The sequence below is a fragment of the Pungitius pungitius genome, chromosome 1 (genome assembly GCF_949316345.1).
Source record: "Pungitius pungitius chromosome 1, fPunPun2.1, whole genome shotgun sequence".
NCBI lineage: Eukaryota > Metazoa > Chordata > Actinopteri > Perciformes > Gasterosteidae > Pungitius > Pungitius pungitius.
The window spans coordinates 27,311,916-27,333,093 of NC_084900.1; the positions used below are offsets into that span (position 1 = coordinate 27,311,916).

The window sequence follows — 21,178 nt, forward strand, 5'->3', positions numbered from 1 at the left end:
GGGGGGGTGGGGGGGGGGGGGGGGGGGGGGGGGGGGGGACAGGTCAAAAGGGTGGGAGGCTCGGCGACGTGGCGCGTGGACGCTCTCCCGTTGGCTCACTGGATGGGCGATGTGCGATGGCTCAGGTCTGAAAGAGCATGGAGATTGTTTACTACGACTATTCTTCCACTTTAGCTGGAGCAGAAAGCCCTCTTGGCACAGACGGGCTGATGCTCACTTGCACATTATTTTCCACCGTGCACTGCTCTGCTTTGTATAAGGGAAAAACCAAATGTTTTGGCATGATCATCACTTGCTCTTTGCACATGAATATGATCTGCGATGAGCGCTGTGGATTAGGGAGGAACTTTAATGCCACAATTGTGCTCTTTTAATTACACAGCGTAAAGCAAAGCAGTGCGGGAGGCTATGAGTTAAGGGTCTTACTCTTCTCATTCTTTCCATCTTTCTTTGGGCCAAAGCATTTGGGGAAGTCACCGAAGTGAAAGGTAGCGTCCTTCCCTCGTGCATCCTCAAAAGTTCTTCATTTAGCCGCGGCAATGGCCGCTGCTGCAACGCCTGAACACAGAACCACACAAGACGGTGAGCGCACACCGCCAGACAGCCTTCATAAGATATTAATATCGCACAACAGCTCAACTGGCCTCGGCATCTGTCCAGTCCGATTAAAACTCTTCTCTTATTCTCCCTTTGTGTGTTCTTTCTATCTGGATTGCCTCTCAGTCTCGTTCGCTCCAAAGTGGAAATGGCAATTGGATCTGCAGTGACTAAAAGCTGGGGAATTGTTTTCACAAGTGCCTGCCAAATGGGGGGGGGGGGGGGGGGAAACAGCTCGGGAGGAATTCCAAGCCTCTAGAGGAGCCGAAAGGCGCGTCCCCTTTCCCTCCCTGCGTAGCCCCCACGCACCGTGTTCCCATTCTGCGACTCCCGACGTGCCTCACTCTCCTGTCAACCTCTCCCCCCTCCCCCCCCCCCCCCCCCCCCCCACCCCACACACACACACACACACACTGCTCCCTGCTCAGACAGACAATAAAAAAACTCAAAAAGTCCCAGCATTTTAATTTGGAAGCTATTTTTAGAGCAGCGCTGAACTTAAAAATGTGTCCTTTGTTAGCAGGGAACTTTTTTTGGGATGGGGGGGGGGTGGAGGCTTTAAAAAAAAATACTGTTAGCATGCACCAACCGCCATGTCACATTCCTCGTACGTCTAACATACATTGGCAATTCATGTTTGGGATTCCTGATGATTCAGGGACAAAAAGCAAAGCTGATCATTTGACACTAGAGTGAAATGACTCACCGTTCTGTTCTGTGCTGCCGTCAGTCGCAGTGCATCCGTAGATGTGTCACTACTGGACCCAGAATGTCACGCAACTGTTACTCATCACTGGAGCAGAGATCCTGCATTCCGACCCCACTCTGATTCTACGGGGGGGGGGGGGGGTGATGGAAAAATGAAGGTGTTTTTAGAAGACACACATCCTGCATCTAGGGAAATGCGGGTTAACCTGTGGGTTTTAAGAAGGAGATGGATACAGTCGGTGAACAGTCAGCCGGTGGATAGTTAACAATAACCGCCATCCGCAATCCCAGGCAGTAACCTTCGCATGTCCTTGAACAACAAAGAGACGATTGGCCCACGCACGTTTTCATTCATGCTCGCCTGTACATAATCAAGGTGGGAGAACTTCAAGGAGCTCGCCTACCAGCAACACAAACCCCTATCTCTCTTTCCACCGATCCCCCCGGAGAGCCCAGCACACCAGGATGAAGAAGAGGAAGGGAAGCGCTCGGCTCCCACAAAAAAAAAAAAAAAAACCCTGCTTAATTGCAAGTAGAAAAAAAAAACCAAATGTTTAGCCGCAGACTCGTCAAGCCAAACAAGCCAGACAGTGGGACTTTGGGAAGGAAGGAGGAACGGAGAGAAGATGCCCCGATGAGGCCTCTTTCACGACACCACCCCCATCGCCTCTCGTCAAGCCCCCCCCTCCACCCCAGCCCTCCTCTTCCAAATCCCAGGAAGCTATCTTAATTAGTGCACTCTCCTTTTTTTTCCTTCTCCTTCTCGCTAAAGGGAAGGTAGCATTGCTAGTTGTGGCGGTGGCGAGTAGGTGGGGATGGGGGTGGAGGTGACACACAAGACACATAACACAACTACTTATTCTCCCCTCATTAAAAGGAGGCTCAAGTTGCAAATCAGCCCGCCACAGGCCGTGACCTGCTGTTGTTGTTGTTGAGGAGTTTGGGAGAGTGGGCTGGCTGCACGGCATTGCTGCGCGCCGCTGGCCCGCCGAGGCTTCGGGGTGATGAGCAGTGAGAGGGAGGAGGAGGAGGAGGAGGAGGAGGGGCCCGACTTTGCTACTGGGGAGAGGGGCCCTGCCGGGGCGGGTAGACGCAACCAATTACCTAGTCAGCTCAGAGTCAACTGGTCCCACAGAGACAGGGCTAACCTCAGCACCCTCCCATGGGAGGTTTACTGTGTAGCTCTTGTAGCTTAGCATCTTTGCGTGCAATAGGATGCGTTTCTTTAGAAAGCTGATAGTCTTAGGTCTTAGATATAGCTTTTATTTTTGGGGGCAAAGGTTTAGACTGGGAACAGAATACTACACATACTCATGTGGCCAGAGATGATGACGTCATCTTCAAATTGGTATCCTTTATCATGTGCTTATGGTGTTATTTGACAAGGTATTAAATGCAAGTGTCCCTTCAAACACTATACCATGTCATTTAGAAATATTTGATTAACTGCATGTTTAGAATAATAAAAAATCAACAGAATATTTTGAATTCAATTTAAGACAGTTTCCTGAAAGAGATTATTTTTGCCGGAGGGAAGGAGAGAACTAATTGTTATATAATAATTAAGGGCTCTTACAGTGGTCGATCAGGACGCATGAGAAACTCAGGTAGATTTCAAAGAGCTGTGGTTGAAGAGCAAATGAAAAGAAGAGATATCCTGGCAGCTGATCATACAGAAGCAGTGTGTTTGATTCAATATTTATTGTAGTACGAATGTGCATGGGAACGGTTCAGTGATAGACATTTGGCTAACATTAGAAGGCAGTAGAATATGTGGCATCTCAGATTTTAATTTCTCTCCAGACATTTCTTTGGCAACCTGGAAGTTGTGATCTATCACTTGGCACTTCCAGAAAAGATTACAAGTATTATATTAAAAGAAGAGCTAGGATTTGGATGTTTATGAACAAGAAATCTCTCTCCTCCGAAGAATTTAAATACATCACTCTCTGCACTGTGGATGGGGCTTTCATGACTGGGAACATTGTCCCTTTAAAAGAGTCGAGGGTCTGTGTGTGATTGAATGCATTCACCCATTAGACTTTGTAGCTGTGATGCACTCACTCAGCTGTATGCATCACTAACAGCTAACAGTCCCCCGCTGCTAGCAGGCTTTTAGAGAGAGAGAGAGGCTTTACAGTTCCGCATTTTAATAGAGAACTTTGAATAGAGTGACGGGGGATGGGTGAGAGAAGGGGGAGGGGGGAGCGAAAAGAAAGAGGCATCAAAATATTTTCAGAGCAAAATGAAGTAATGACAAAATACCCACCCGGAGCGCGCAAAGCAGAGGGGGTTTCTGGGAAGGACTGCCTTGGCATGGGTAAGGCTAATGTGTCAAAATAAAGTCTGTAAGCTGTTGTGTCTAAAAAGGGCCCAAAAAGCAGTATTCAACGTCTTAATTACTTTCTGCTTCGGCGCCAGAAAACATACCGCTGAAAAGGTTCAATTATACGATATCAAGGCAAATCAGCTGTCCTTATGGTGCCTGCTTGCTCATCCTTCAATGGAGCTGGGTTAAGCAATTATTGTTGGATGGCGTCTACTCACTCTCAAAGGAGACCTGCAGATGTGATGTGCACCGTTTCAAACTGGGATCCAGCTTTGTGGCCTTGCTCCCGAAAGCGAGTGGTCAGGCAAACTTTTGAGCAAGGCTTCGTTTGGAGAAAGGACGATAGTTGATTAGAACACAGCGGTCTCCGATCGCTGGCCCGTGTCAATCAAGCGGCATCTGGTGGGAAACACTGATATACACAATTTTTCTCCAAAGGTTCTGAAAGAATCAGAAGGTTCCACTGAAATATTAAAACGTCACGAAGCCCACACAGAACAGAACAGCTGAAAACATCTGCAAAGGTAAAGGGAGTAAGCGACCCCGAAGCTTACCACTGCCGACGAGGAAAAAACGATCACAATTCCAGATTCTGACAACGGCAAAGTTAAAAAGGCATATTTTGTCATAAATAAAACATAGGAGTGCAGCATTTCGGCAAACTCCCCCAACGAAAGGTCCCAGGAGAGGGACGGGATGCTGTTTGTGAACTCATGCTTTGCACAGTAAAAAGAGGCTATTGCGCTGCATCGCCACGATTCTACATTTTCACATCAAGCCCTATTCAGCGAGGACTAGTCCTCTTTAAAAATTCATTAATTTACAGCAAAAATAGATTAAAGCGCCCAACCTAAAAAGTTTGGCTTAGGAATAGCATTAATAATGGAAGCGAGCATCCAAAACCTAGAGGCCCTGGCTCAGAGGCATGGCTTAGGTTTTGTTGCGCTTTATAATGGGGAGTAATTTACATTTTTTAGAAGTATCACAGTCTTTTTGATGCTTGTTTATAATTACATTGTTTTACATGCAAATTGGCGAACAATTGTCACTCATTAAAACGTTACCAGGAGAGTGCAGCAACACTGTGAGCTCGTGTAAGACACGGGCTTTACATCAGGTCCACAAAGGAAGCTTTGCACTGAACTCCTGTTGCTGGCAGCACCGCTGCTGAGTTCACTCCAAATGACAGCCCTTTAAAAGTCTTTTACATCTTTCCCTTTCAAATCACAGCTAATGCTTTTCGGACAGAATCAAAGAGGATTTTGACAAGATAAAAGGATCTACTGCATTTGAATCAAAATGATGTGTACTTTACTTGCGGACAGGACCGAAATCACACTGACTGGGAGCACCGAGAACTTAAAGGGACTTTAAGTAAGTCTGTGGTAATGCACTGTCCACTTTTTGCCTTCCCAGCCTGCAGATGGAACAGTTGTTACTATAAAAGGTGTATCAACAACTAAGGGACAACCGATTTGGGAAAAAGACTTTTCTCATTCGCTCACTTGCAGCGGCCCGCTAATGACTTTCTAATATCTGGTCATTTCAACCTCCGCTTTGTCTAAATGATGATTTAAACAGCTGATTACTGATGTGACCTGAGGTAATTAAAATGACCCGTTGACCCACTAACGTTGTAATGGCCTGATAATTACAGAGGAAAATGAGATGGCTTTGCGCTAAAGAAAATGTGACCTGTCCCTCGTCCCTTTTAGTAGCTGTGGCCGAGCCTTCTCGCCGCATGGCAGTTTGTCCACAGTGTTTATGGTAAACTGTTGAAAAACCAAGGTCCTTGCGGGCATCAATCCATACGATGGAAGAGTGAGTGCCACTGTTTGCTAAAAGCATAATCTCACTTAGGACGTCGTTAAGTGAACAGATCCTCTTTCCACGGTTAAACACAGATCGTGTGAAGTGTGTGCCCACAGACTCCTTACGGGGATAAAAAGGAGTCACACTAACATTTGACAGTCATTCATCTGTAGATAAATACAAATTAAACAATGATACATGCAAACACAAAAAAATCATGCAGAGTTTTTTGATAGAATGAACTCCAAACAATATATCCAAACCAGAATATGTTTTAATTGTATATAAGTATGTGTGTCTATATCATATATTACAAGGAACACAACATCAAATCTTGACAGCGATGATGACTGATATACCACTATGACTGGGGTAAATCATACTTCATTTATTAGTTCCTAGTTTTATTTTGTAAATGTGAACTGTCTAGTTAAATACATCTGTTTAAATAAGCTCATTTAAGTCCCATTGCTGGTCGTGCACCTGCCGTGTTGCTGCTCTTCTTTATTTTGCAGATCTTGAGTGGAGCTATTTTACTGGGGGCTTTGAACATTTATTGGGTTGTAACCTTTAACGCATGTTGCCAGGATTATTAGGGTAGTTTACTCTTTTTTTTGGTGATTTTTACAGCTTTAATTCTTTTTGGACATTCTTCAATGTCACCTTTAAAGTTCGCTACGCTACGCTTTTTTTCCCCCCAATCGTCTCCAGTGGGAATTTGTTAGCTCTCGCCGTTATTTTTTAAATGTAGGTCCGGCTGTCCAGTGACTGAACTTGAGAATGAAAAAAGTGTTGTGTCGTCTTCTGAAAGCTACATACTCTGTGGTAAGTGTTATTATGTTGTAAAGTGAAGAAAGTCCTCAAAGTGCTGCTTTGCATTGTTGACCCAGATATGCAACGAATATACTGTATGTGTGCAATATTGTCTTCTGGAAGGGTACAAATGGTCTGAGCACTGCGAACTAACACCCGTTACACTGCCATATGTAGTTCATCTTCATCAAAGAAATGCAAATGCATTTTGAATATCCACAAATATCCCGGGATTCAATTTTTCGGAAGTCCCCAACACGCCCGTTTCTTAGCATTGCATTTGCTGACACTGATGACAATAACAACAACCTTTGCAATGACAAAACAGAAATCAGCCAAACACTATGGGGGTCCCGTCCCTTCACGTTTCATGCAATTCTTCACAACGTTTTAATGAGGCATTTAGAGGCCTATGAGTGATCTACTGAAAAAGTCTACAATGGCAATCAGGAGCGAGTGTGGCAGCTGTTTGGCAATTAAAAAGCCAAATTACCCTCAATCAACACCATTTACAAGCGCAAGTAAATCTCAGAGCAAATAATGATGAGAGAAATCTGTTCAGACAGCTCTCATCTTGATGGGAATTAAGAGGCGCATCCAAATCAGGAACAGTGCACTCTCAAAAACCTTCTCTCGGACTGAATGACACACACACACACACACACACCCTCTCATCGGCTTGACTGGCCAACTGCAGCATGATGAATTATAATGACTCATTTACAGTATAAGATGGTCACCGTTCATGTTAATGTGTGTGTGCAAAGAAGAGACTACACCCTACACGCAGCGTTCGGATAATATCTCCATAATAGGTGAGTATAACTGCACCATCAACAAACTCCAATTATTTTGGCTATCAGCGAATAAAAGCACAGTGAACAAAAAAAAACGACACTCAAGGGCAACTGTATGTGCTGTCTCCATCAAGTACAGTGAGATAATGTCAACTTTCAACACAACATCCGGTTTGAAGGGTTTAAATCTGACCTGGCAATTTAAGTCATCACATCGAACATAAAATACTCAACCAAACATGTGTGTGAGGGGGGGGGGGGCACGACTGAAAATGATACATCCTGTAGAAAATGTGCTGGCTGACAACCACCAAACATGGACACATGGCACACATGGACAGTTACACGTGAATGACATGCTGCGCATCCAAAAACACAGATACTGTCAAAGTCCAAACATTGAGAAACCAGCACCGCGGGTGCAGCTCACGTACCAAGACGACATCGTCGAATATTCAAAATAAAGTTGATCGACGAATCGCCCGCGAGTCGCGTAGAGTGACTCGCTGTCTCCCGAAACGTCCCCTCTCTCTTCGGCAGCCGAACTTCTAAAACAAGTTGACTTCGTCTGACGGACGTGCGGGGCCATGCGGGGCCACGCGGTGTCCGCTGCGTGCACGGGGTGACCGGCCAGCGGACCAGTCACAGCCCGCCTCCCCCCTCCCGGTAAAATTCCTGCAGAACCTCCCCGTCCCGACCCTCAGAGCCCACTCCGCAGCGGAACACTCACCGTGGCTTGGCATGTGAAAACCGGCTCAATGGAGTGTTGTGTTTTTTGTTGTTGTTGTTGTGCTCTGGTTGAGAAGCTCTCCACGCGCCTATTCCCCAAACTGGACAAATCCCCCCCCCCCCCCCCCCCCCACCACCACGATCGAGGACAAAAGCTGCGGCGGTGGTCGGACGCCGTCCCCCCCCCCACACACACACACACACACGCACACACACACACACGCACACAGACAGGGCGGCCTGCGCGGAGCAGGCGGGCGGACTGACCGCGGGCTGCGGGTCATCCGACAGTCACGACGGGCGGACTCGACCCGGCGATTTTCTCGTCGGCGCCGGCGCGAAGCTGCCGGCTCGGTGCGCTGCGCTCGCCTTCTGAAGCCACCGGAACTACTTCCAAACGCCAGCCGGAGCACGTTGAAGATGAATGCATGCACCACAATGGGGAAGGGAGGAAGGGAGAAAAAAAATGAAATCACATCCATTTAACTAGTTCCCGAAATGTAGCATTAATGAGATTCCACGAGGGCACGCAGAGGCGTGCCGTGTTTAGCGCATTGGGTGGCACGCTAATACATATGAAAAATAACAATGCAACACCATTGTCATACTATTATGATAGGTGTGTGTGTGTGTGTGTGTATTCAAGTGGTCGACATCACCTAATACACTCTCACCAGTTGTAGTTATTATTAGTGTCACACGCTATTATAGCATGACGTGACTATTTTGCTAAATGGTTGAAACTATCCATTCATCATGATTCATGTGTGATATCCAGAGTGGCAGGGAGGCATGCATTCAATTTACACCTTGCAGAAGGTGCAACAAAACATTTGCTGCAAAACACTTCATTTAGGGGCACCTAAATGGGGGGGGGGGGGCTCAATTATTCTTTAACTATGCTGCATGCCAGTAATCTGTTGAATAAATGCAAGGAGAAGCTTGTTATGGAGCACGGCCCCCCTGAACAGAAACCCTATTGGAGATTTCTGGTCGGTTTATAGATTGATATTTGACATTTTCCCCCTTTAGAACCCAGAAAAACATGATGCTAAACGTGAGTGAGCTTTTCCAATCATGCGACCACACAAACGACTGCTGCGGATGCCCATGTCGCTCTGTAAATTATTTGCATGTTTTGTGTCTTTTGGACTTATTGATGTTAAAGCAATTTTTGATTGATTTCTGTATAAACGTATCAGAGTTGTTTCCCTCAGCATTGAAGTGAGGTTTTTGCCTGGGCTATCAGCTACTAAATACCTGTGCATAACAAACTCAATATGGACAACATGCGGCTTTATCTGTTACAGCCCCTCATGTCACCCCCCTTCGATTTGTTAGCTGTGTGTGTGTGTGTGTGTGTGTTAACTGGAAGTATCTGGAAGTAGATGTATAAACGCATGTAAGAGAGGGAGGAATGACAGCAACACAAGCCAGTTCTAAATCTATGCAGACACAGTGGGATTCAGAAAACAATTTGCTTGGCAAGTGTACAACCCCCATGAAACCCTCAGCTCCATAGCTGTTTGCTGTGGAGTTAGCACTCAGTTAGCACACAGCTAACTCCATAATATCACTGTAAAGCCTGAGAGGATGGCCATTCACTCAATCAAATGATTCAGAGTGGAGAGACAAAGCTGCATGCACTTTTGTTTCATGTCGAGTGTGAAGCACTGTGAACTGCCTTTTTGTTTAGAAGTGCACAAATAAACAGACTGGCAAAATGAGCAAACACTAAATGGGGTACAGTCATCCTGACTGGCAAATAATATACGTTTTATTTATTGTTATACTTCACTCGGATATTAGACCTTGAATGTGGGGAATTATGTATGTTCAGAGTTTGACATAAGGGCTGCTGTCACGTTGGGACGTTTCTCTGTGTTCATCTTAAATCTGTCTTTAAACCAGCATGCTTTTGTGACAACTGCTTTAGAAACCGCCGTTGGTCGCCCAGCATATAACTTACACAAGTGTATTGTAGACACTTGAATCCTGCGAGGGGTATGGAATTTACAGGGAAGAAACATTTTGTCCAACAGTGCAACTATTATAAATTAGCAATACGTGTACATTTTGATATTGTCGATTTTTCAATGAGGGAGAAGGAGACAATACATTTATTATGTATGAATGGGATCTTGAAGCTTCCTGCCAACACCAGTTCATCTTTTGAAAATAAACTAGTTACATTTCTGATCAGCAGTCCTGTAATATAAATGATTTCCCTATCCCTTAATACCATGACATTTAGTCAGACCAATTAGGTGCTTTTTGTCTGTGAGCTTGGTCACGTGGTTCCAGTCCTATTTCATCGGCGTTGCTTCAGATACAACTCGATGATGCACTCGTCTGGATGTTTGAGATGCTTGCAACTGCTCGTTATTTGAGGATTTTCAAAGCATTAATAAACGGTGCTTGATTCTTCTTTGGCTGAAAGAGATTGTGAAATTGCAAGGGTAAACATGAATGAATGGTAAGTAATTGTTCCTTTTTTTTCTGGAAAAGTTAAAAAGATCGAAACATAAAAATAATGTTATTTGGGAAAACGGCTGTAATTTGTGATCCCACCAGCAGAGGACACTCCAGGCTAAAATATATTTGTGCTGCTGTAGACAAAATCGAAGATTGTTTTTTGGGTTTGGCATGATTTAAATTCAAATTACTGAAATACTTTAAACTGTGGTGATCCATGAGAAAACTTTTTATGTTTCTGTGCTTTCTGCAACTACGTGTTTCTATGTTGCTGTGTGTCTTGACCAGGTCTCCCATGGAAAAATATTTTTTAATCTTAATGGGACTTTGCTTGAATAAAGTTTATAAATTAAAAAAATGGTGATCATCTGTCTGCTCCAAACATAAGCCAACTAGGCTTGACCTGTCATGACAAACAGGGTGAGTTTAAGTTGGGCACATTAATTGATAATTAATTACTTCATTCAAACTTCCACTATGAATGTGAAGTAAGTTAATCATGGAAAGCAGAGTGACTTGTGACACTGAATCTAATGTTTATGTTTAAGCAGTGAACATGATGAGACAGGCGTGAAGAGGAGCGGTGTACTTCGATGTCGTAATCTTACCTTGCCGAGCGACTGGATCTGCCCGGTTTGATCTAGTTGTTTCTCAGACGTTGTAGTGCGCTGAAGGCCACGCGCACAACGCCAAGTATCACACACGCTGGAATTTGGTGGAAAGTGCAACACGTCATCACAGCAAACATTCTTATCGTGTCCAATACATTAGTAGACATTTCAAGATGACAGATTTGTGAGTTGCGTCTAGTCGCACAATTGTATGTTTGTATTGTGTTTGATGAGCCAGCCTCGCGAGAATACACAAGGCCCGCTATAAGAAAGAGGTGAGGTTTGCGCATGCGCACAGTTGCATCTGCCGAAGGAATCATCTTAAATAATACAAAATAGAATAAGTTTGTTTGGGTACGTTCGCTGCAGGACTTTTCCTGTGTATTGACGTGTGTGTCGTGTAGCATGGCTGTCGACGAGAAGCTAACCAGACGGATTCAGTGGGTCAGAACGAGTCTGCGGTCAAGCCAGCCTCCACTTCGGAAAACACAAGTCAGGCACGTTATACCGCTGCACGCGTGTATACTAGAGATTACGGTAGTAGGGTGTAAGAAATGACTTCAACATAAGAGCATATAATAGAACCAAACCCATTCCATAAGTCTGTAAATCATATATAAATGTGATAATACATTTAAAACAGTTAAATAGATACAACATATGGGATATACAGCTACAAATAATAACTTTAAACTCAAAATAATAATTACTACAATTGAATTATTGGAGGAAACATGTCATTTCAATTGTGTAATTACTTATTCAAATATATTTATAAGGAATTCATTTACACAGACCAGAGAAATTACATTGGGAAATTCTTATGTAGCATTTTCAAACATAAGGCCCTTTAAAACTTTCTTAATTCATAAACCAACTGTTCAATTTCAGATGGCATATAAAAGGAAATAATCAATAGTTACATAAAATCCACTTAAACTTGATATTACCCAACCCCAATGTGTTACTGGGGGATAATCAGCATATTCTGATGTAGCATTTTAAAATTAGAGCCTGTCATAATGCCATACAAGAGCCAACTTCCTTTAAAATCTCATTCAGAAGCCAACTTTGGTTCAATTTGAGATGGCATCTTAAAGGAAATGGTCCATAGTTACTTTAGGTTAATAGATGTCATTCAGTAGTAATCAGGACATTTTGATGTGGCATTTCATACTTGTATAAGGGCTGTTAAGATGTAAAGTCAATGCGTTAATCAAAAAGATTATCTTGGCAGAGATTAATGCGATAAAACATACAGCAGAGAACTGTGCAGAGCAATTCCTCCACGTGCCAAACAGAAGGGGGGTGAGTGGCAAACGGACCACTTCACGCACTGATAGTACCTGGAACATGTTGGTAGGCTACTTCAATCTCACTATCTAGCTGCGGTATACAGTCTGCAGAGGACCGCCACTGTAACCCTAAAAGACAGTGGTTTGAAAACATCCTGGCAAAATGTCGGAAGATTGTTGGCACTTGGAACACAGCCGTCAAATGATGGAGAGTTGAGAGCACACAAACTGCACTAGGAGAGCAGGAAGGGTTGCTAGTTCAAGGTGTTGAACCCGGTGGAATTCTGCCTGGGAGATGATCAAACGTGTGTGGTTGTGTGTTAAAAGAGAATTAAACAACAGTGTCCAAAATACACGCCTGCTAAAATGATTAAAGATTCAGTCTTTAGAAGATAAACAAAGTTTGAAATTGCTATTAATCTAGATTAATGCATTTGAAAATATGAGATTAAGTAGTTGGTTTTATTTAATAACGACAGCCTCAATAGATCTATATACACATCTATAATACATATTTATATGTATATATACGATTAGTGAGGACAGTGGACCAGTGAGGCTAAGGAGGACCTCAATGTGTGTCTGGACTGTACGGACTGGGATATTTTCAGGACTGCAACCAGTCGTCTGGATGAGTACGCAGAGGCTGTGATGGCATACATTAGCTTCTGTGAAGCCTGCTGTGTCCCATAATTTTCCAGGGTGAGTTACAACAATGACAAACCCTGGTTCACAGCTCAGACGGCTTGGATTACAAAAGGATCATGCATTTAGAAATGGGGACAGGGACTTGTTTTAAATATCAAAATACAAGTTTGGCAAAGCCGTCAGTGAGGCCAAACGACTGTACTCAGAGAGGCTCCAACAGCAGCTCTCTGCTAACGATTCTACACCAGTCTAAAAAGGCCCCAGACTGATTTCCAACTACAAGCCCAAAGCCCCCCACTTCATGAACAACCTAACGAGCTGAACGATTTCCACTGCTGCTTTGACAGACAAAGGAGTAGTCCTGAACCCATCCACAGCCTTCACACACCCCAGTCCCCCTCTCCCAGCACAATGACCCAACAACCCCCACATCCCCCATCACATTGATGCCTCTCTCTATTCTGGAGAGGGATATCAATAGGATATGTAAATCACAGAACCCCCCTCGGAAAGCAGCCGGCCCAGACTCTGTTTCTCCCTCCACCCTGAAGCATTGTGCTAATCAGCTGTCTCACTGGAGACCTGCCATGTGCCAGCCTGCTTCAAGGCCTCCACCACCATCCCCGTCCCTAAAGAAACAAGGCTCACAGGACATAATGATTACAGGCCCGTCGCCCTGACCTGTGTGGTCATGGAGTCCTTTGAGCGCCTTGTCTTCCCAAATCAAAACTTTTCCTTTACCTTCCTGGACCCCCTGCAGTTTGCCTACAGAACCAACAGGTTTGTAGATTACGCAGTCAACATGGCCCTTCACTTCATCCTCCCGCATCTCGACTCCTGCGCCAGGATCCTGTTTGTGGACTTCAGCTCTGCTTTCAACACCATCATCCGTTCTCTGCTGCAGGACAAACCCGTCCAACTGCACGGTCCCGACACCTCCTGCAAGTGGATCACTGACTTCCTGTCTGACATGAAGCAGCACATGAAGTTTGGGAAACATGTCTCAGCCTCTCGGACCATCAGCACCGGTTCCCCCAAAGGTTGGTAGTGTGGTGTTTAGCACAGTCACCTCACAGCAAAAAGGTCTTGGGTTCAACTCCACCCAGTGGTCTTTCTGTGTGCAGTCTGCATGTTCTCCCTGTGTCTGCGTGGGTACTCCGGCTTCGTCCCACAGTCCAATGACATTCTCTGGGGATTAGGTTGATTGGGAACTCTAAATTGCCCGTAGGTGTGTGAATGGTTGTTTGTCTCTGTGTTGCCCTGAGATTGGTTGGTGACTGATCCATGGTGTACCCTGGCTCTTTCCTGAAGTTGGCTGGGATAGACTCCAGCCCCCCTGTGACCCTGAGTACAGGATAAGTGGTATGGAGATGGATGGATGGAATGATATGTAAGAAAAGGTGTCTAAGGACTGAATGGTTTTCTGTTTGTTGTATTGTTCTTCACCCCAGACAAAAGCCTGTTTCCTCTCACTGTTAGATGATCATGACGAGCAGTTGTCACGGTAAGCGTGTTGCGTCACTTCCAGTTGCCAGCATGTCTGATGCCATCGAACTTTCACAGCTCTTGAAGTTGATTGTGTCGTGATATTTTTCAGTACAAGCGGCTGATGAGCGGCAATGATCTGTTATCTATCTGAAGTCACTAAAGTTAACGTGGAATCGTTCTCTGCGCTTCCATCCGAGCAGTTACCTACCCAAACCATAATTAACCCTATAGGGACTTGCCCCAAGGCCACTTAAGTAATTCAAATCAAAGGTTAGGACACAAAAAAGGAGAATAAAAATCAATCCCAGTTTGTGCTTATAAACAGTTAATGGGACTACCAATGTTGGTCACGGAGTCCCACAGGCTTCTGTGCTCGGACCGATTTTATTTACCCTGTATATGCATCCTTTGGGCGATGTTATCAGAAAACACTGCATTAACTTCCATTGTTATGCAGACGATACTCAACTATATCTGTCAATCAAGCCAGAAGACACCGACCAGCTTGTTAGACTTCAAGAATGTCTTGGAGACATAAAAACTTGGATGATCTGCAACTTCATGATGCTATAAAAAACTGGGGAGAAACAGTTTCTCGGGATGGATTGCTCTGGTATCCAGCAGCACGAATCAAGAATCTTGGAGTTCTCTTTGACCAGGATATGACCTTTAACGCTCATCGGGTTTTGAAAGAAAAAGGTGATTGAATTTCTAGCACTGAATATGTATGCATTGAAATTATGTATCTGCATGTTTTTCAACGTTAAAATACTGCAAAAAATTCACCACACCCCCACCACACAAGACCCAGTCACATAAATTTAAGGGTCATCTAATCGTAATGTAAACAAAATGACCAAAGTGTGTGTGTGTGGTGCTTGGTGTGTCCCTAACTCCCTCCTTGTCAGACTTGTGTCTGCCTGCTCGGCACATCCTGCTTGCCCTCTGACCTTGAAATCTTCAGCAAAACAGGGCAACGATTCTCCAACTTAGCACTATGAAAAAGCTTTTGATTTTCACCCTCTCACTAATTCAGCTTTTGCGCCAGGAATTTTCTGTGCTTTCTCACCTCACAGGTTTCCATGGATTATGGTTTTATCTGGACCCAGTTCCTGCCTCCTGCCATGGCCCTGCTGACGCCTGCTGCTGCTTTCATCCTCATTATTTTTTTAAAATATGAATATGTACCACAGAGACGGTCGGGACAGCTCGGAGGATTTTTGCATACTAATTTGTGTATTCTTCTGCATTTTGTATTTCCAATATGCGCTCCTATTTCATGTTTCACATTGGATTGCTGAACGGTAGTTTCACCAGCACAATGAAACCCTTCTTTCTTCATCTGCTTCTCTTGGAGTCTTTTCTACATCCATCGGCTCAATGCACCATACAAGCCTCAGAGTTTCAGATGGAAGGAGATTATTTGTTGGCTGGACTTTTCGACATTCACCATGATAGTTCTCCTGTTGTACAAGACCGACCAGAAGCCATCAACTGCTCCAGGTAAGTCTTACACAGTCTCAATGAAAAAATCTTATGGGGTTGAAAATAATAAAAGCCGAATTAACACAAATCAAACATTTTCCTAACTTTCAGGTTTTAAGAATTTAATAAATTGTCCCATTGTTGACTGTAACATTGTTGATTAAAATCAAATCTTCATTTTTGACCTCAGTCCTTGCTCCATTCTAATCTTGTTTTAGATTTTGGTTCAGGCAATAAATAGAGAGACTAATTCTCACATTCCTTTCCTTCCTCTATCCGCAGTAAACCCTTCATTCTTTCAAGTTATCGGCGGTTTCAGTTAATGAGATTCTCTGTAGAGGAAATCAACAACTCCACCGACCTACTGCCTAATGTATCCCTCGGATATGAGATATTTGACCACTGCTCAGATATACACAGTTTTCCAGGGATCTTTAAACTTCTCTCAGTGGATGGCTTGATCCAACCTTGGGCTGAACCACCCAAGAATCTGTCCAAAGTAATGGCTGTGGTCGGCACTTATACGAGCACTCAGGCCCTGACTGTAGCCCCACTGTTCATGATGGATCTCATTCCTATGGTAAATCATCCAAATACATTCAGTGATAAAAACATTTTCTCATACATTTAACAAAACAGCTTCTCAATGTATCACTAATATAAAGACTATTTATTACTCTGACAGTATATATGCTTGAATGTATGAATTGTAAAGTGAGTTTTAATGTTACATTGGAGAATTTGTCACTAATTAAAAAAATAATTTCCATTAATCTTTTTACAGGTCAGTTACGGAGCTGCAAGTTCGGTATTTTCAAAAAAACAGAATTTCCCCTCCTTTCTACGGACAGTTCATCCCAATAAAGACGTTATAGAAATGATTGTTAATATCATGCAACACTTCAACTGGAGCTGGGTTGCATTCCTTCACATTGATGATGATTATGGAAACGATGGCCGGGAATTGTTCATGAAGAAAATTACTGGCACTGAGATTTGCCTGGCATACACCAAAGGCCTTGATCAACATACAAATTATTACCAAATATTCAGACAGATTGAGTCACAGAATATAAGTACTATTATTGTTTTTGCTCCTGAATGGACTGCTGAAGCTCTCATTAAATCAGCAATACAACAAAACATCACCAACAAGGTGTGGATAGCAGGGGATGCATGGTCCTTAAACAAGGAGCTCCCCAAAGAGAAAGGGATACAAAATATTGGGACTATACTTGGGGTCTCTGAACCAAAAGTTACAATACCTGGTTTCAGTGATTTTATCCATCGTTCCAAAGGCCAGACTCACTGTGAAAATGCAGAAAAAAGTATGTTTTGCAATCAGGTTTGCAACTACAGCAGCCTGACGCCAGAAGAAATCCTCAATGTGGACCCGTCTTTTAATGTTCCTGTTTATGCTGCTGTACATGCCATCGCCCATGCCTTACACAATACCTTGCAATGTGACTCAGGCAGATGTAACAGGAGCATTACAGTGTACCCATACATGGTAAGTAAAAATATAATCTGATCATTTGGTCTCTCATTCTGACTCAATGTATTTTACGTATCTCTTTTGAATCATCACCTAATCCAAAGTATTATAATCAAAAGGTTCTCTGTGTGTCCACATCAGGTTCTAGCAGAGCTGAAGAAGTCCAACTTTACACTTTTAAATGAAAGTGTCACTTTTGATGAGAATGGTGACCCCAACTACGGATCCTATTCTATAGTTTTCTGGAACCAAAGCGGTGACGCAGAGGAGATTGGCTTTTATCATTTTTACCCAAAGTTGGATTTCTTCATTGACATCAGCAAAATTCAGTGGAAGACAAAGGAAGTAAGTTGTTTTTCTCCACAAAAATACAGTATACTGTTTTGTTTTCCAACTTCTCAGGGATGTGTGTGTGTGTGGATGACTGTAGTAAAAGTAGTGAACATTGACCAGCAGTGGTTTATGCATGGAGTCGTGTGCAGGGACGTCCAGATGTTGTGTTCAATGTTGATCGCATGTGACAAACCCGTTAAGAAATTGAAATGCTTCATGGGCCGAAACACAGTAATTTGCCTCCACCCCTTACTGTGAAACATTGCTCTTGTCCTCACTTGTAAAGAACTGTCTTGTGCAGGTGCCTACTTCACGGTGTTCCCAAGAATGTGCTGAAGGATACAAAAAAATGCCTGATGGAATCCACAAATGCTGTTTCAAATGTGAAATCTGTCCAAAGGACACTTATTTTAACCAAACAGGTAAATTACTTTCGGACTTTTAAACTTGTTTATGGCTGACTGTGATTTCCCATTGGAAGCAAGACAGAAACAACATGAGAGCAACATGTCATTCGATCACTCTGACTCCATCTTTCCTCCTGGGAAGTTAAGTGCCCAGCTTCTGCCAACCTGCCTTTCGGAGAATAGGGTGTATCTGCGGAATCTGAGAAGTTGTGCTAACTGTCAAATATGTATTTAAATAGTCAAAACAAAATGTCATCATCAGGCCACCTGAACGACAACCAGTTTTAATTCAGTGGATCACTCTACAGCAACTTAAGGAGGTTCACAAAAATTGATTTATACGGCTTAGTATAATACAGAGATTTCTGTGTTTTAGATTCATCTTTTTTTGCTTCATTTTAATCAACCCAAGAGGTCGGTATGACCTATGGTATGTTAAAAATAATTTAAAAATAAATATTGATTGTTTTTGTAAAATAGTTTGCAGTTTTCATCTGTCTAGGTTGTAACTTGTAACTTTTATAATTGTTGCAAAACTGAGGGTCAGGAGTTTCAGGTCTTCAGCTGTACGTGAACATCCGACATTTGCAGAGCAGATTTCTGAGCTACCACTTGTAGCACGGTGGCCTTGAGGCACAACTGGTTGGAGGCCACAAAGGAATATTCAAGAGTGACTTTGACTTTAATTTAAATCTGTCCTTCTCTCGTGTTGAACAGAAAATCCCTACGAGTGCATCAACTGTAAGGAGACAGAATGGTCTGCAGCAGGAAGCACATCATGTAATCTGCGGGTGTTGGAGTTCGTTCCATTCACAGACCTTGGTGCCATACTGATCCTGGTGGGAGCCTGTGTCTTGGTGGGCCTCACAGTAGCCATGTCCATTCTCTTTGCCATCAACTACAACACACCTGTCGTCAGATCTGCTGGGGGACCGATGTGCTTCCTTATTTTTGGCTGCCTGTGTCTGTCTAATGTCAGTGTGTTCTTTTACTTTGGTAAGCCCACCACTTCCTCTTGTGTCCTGAGGTTCTTACCATTTCGCTTGTTTTACACTGTTTGTCTAGCATGTTTTGTCGTGCGCTCTTTTCAAATTTTTTTCATTTTCAAAATGGCTGCCAAGTTCCCAAAGCTCCACAGTGTGTGGATAAAGTATCATGGACAGTGGCTGTTCATCACACTGGCGTTTGTTACTCAGGCACTCTTACTTCTTTTTAGCTATATTCTTACACCTCCACATCCCCACATCCCTGACAAAACCACCCTTGTTTGTGAGATGAATATCAAAGCATCGGCTGGTCCTGTGCTTTTACTTGTATCTCTGTGCTTCCTTTGCTTTGTTTTCTCATACATGGGCAAAGACCTTCCCAAAAATTATAATGAAGCCAAAGAAATAACCTTTTGCCTGCTCCTGCTGATCCTCACATGGATCATCTTTGGCACTGGATTCTTACTTTACACGAGCAAGGACATCCACACACTTAATGCCCTGGTAGTCCTCTCAAGTCTCTACTACTTTCTGCTGTTCTATTTCATGCCAAAATGTTACATCATCATTTTCCAATCTCACAGAAACACACAAGAGTACTTCCAAGGTCTCATTCTGAATTATTCCAATACAATCTACCAGTAAATTTGTGTCTGGTGTAGAGAGCACATCTGGTTCAGGCCAGGTATAAATGCAGTTATTTAAATACATCCCTTGTTTGTTGTACTGTAATTAGGTTGATTGTTTATTTAGTGTTTTTTGCTCAGGGGTTCAGGAATCTTGAAATGAACCATACAACATAGACTCCTGAATTTAATTTTGAAACAAAACTTCCTGATTTTTTTACCATCCGTCTTAGGGATTTTAAAAGAATAGAAAAAAGCGCTTGTCAGGACTGGTGCATGCAGGCAGAGGCAGGACTCAGATGCAGAGTTTAAGGCGAAAAGTATTTTTTTAATAATCCAAAATCCAAGAAGTCAAAAACCTCCGGAGGTCGGGACAGCGGTCAGTCACCGGGGGCTCCGGCTGCATGACGCGGGGTGCCGGCCCAACGAGGGTGCATAATGTCTGTTTTTGTCACGTCAATTTAGTAGAAAATAAAGATCCTTTGTATGGCCATTTTTATGCTACCATTCTTTCTGTGTGTATCATTAATGTTTCTGTAGCTTTATGGAGACGTGTAAGATCTATTTTTGAAAAAAGGATTGAGTACTCTTGTACTAAGATCTACAGTAAGTTCAGACAAGACGACTATTCCCATGCGGCAAAACTACATATTCTCAGAAAATGGACGATAAAGAAGCATCTTTTTGTTGCCTTTGTCGGTTAGTTGTTACAGTACTGAGCCATGTAGACGACATAAAACAACCAAGTTTAAGGTATTACTTTATTAACAAGGTTTTAACATGTATGAGTTATACTAACGGATACTTGATCCCATCCATGGGCCCATCCCTTCCTGCTCAGCAGAAGAAAGCAGAACGAGTTTGACCTTTGCACCCAAAGGTTGTCTGAATTCAAGCTTTGATGGAAAAATCTCCTCAACGTTCACAGAGTGATGCAAATGATCTCCTTTCAAGGGATTCTGTGGTCATAGCTTAAGTCATGCAGAGCTCATTTGTAAAAGGGATGTAGCATTTTAGCATAAACCATAAACACACGGTTAAAATGTTGATGTTTGGGTGTGTTTGCTTGTGACCCTGTGTGATGGTATAACCTCTTCTGTACTTCATTTTGACTTCGTTCCTGTCATTCACAGATCTTCTCCATTGTAAAAGTTTTATTTAATATTCTAATTGTTAGACTTCAGAAAATGTCACTTTGAGAGGCATTCATTATTGTTATAAGACACATTGCAGTGTCAACAGGTGACCATTTGCATAAAACCGTGCCCGTTTTAAACATGTTCATGTGTTCTTATGTGTCTACCAAAACAGGAAGACAGAACATGCTTTACATATAACTGGCATGTGTAAGAACACATTTGGTTGTTCTTTCCAAATTATTCATCTGTGCACCTAAATGTTTTGAGTAAGCTTTTTTAAAATGTAAGTATATAACCACACAAGTATCAAACTCACTCAGTTGTGTGTCATTGAATAAATAGTCTTTGTTCTTCCTGTTACTTACAAACTGAGGCACTGTGAATGGTGCATTTGTCATCTCGGTT

The 21,178-nt window shown here is 43.1% G+C and overlaps 1 long non-coding RNA gene and 1 pseudogene across 4 annotated transcripts; one reads left to right on the top strand and one right to left on the bottom strand.

Moving 5' to 3' along the window:
• Positions 1-30: 30 nt before the first annotated feature.
• Positions 31-11,003, bottom strand: LOC134132282 (uncharacterized). 4 transcript variants are annotated; one of them, XR_009956828.1, is made up of 4 exons: positions 10,869-11,003; positions 1,304-1,428; positions 427-558; positions 31-127 (listed from the first exon to the last, which is right to left on the bottom strand). It is a non-coding gene; the product is annotated as an uncharacterized LOC134132282 (long non-coding RNA). The 4 variants fall into 4 exon arrangements; XR_009956827.1 differs by lacking the exon at positions 10,869-11,003 and adding an exon at positions 8,053-8,322; XR_009956825.1 differs by lacking the exon at positions 10,869-11,003 and adding an exon at positions 7,787-7,885.
• Positions 9,798-19,339, top strand: LOC119222504 (taste receptor type 1 member 2-like; annotated as a pseudogene).
• Positions 19,340-21,178: the final 1,839 nt, after the last annotated feature.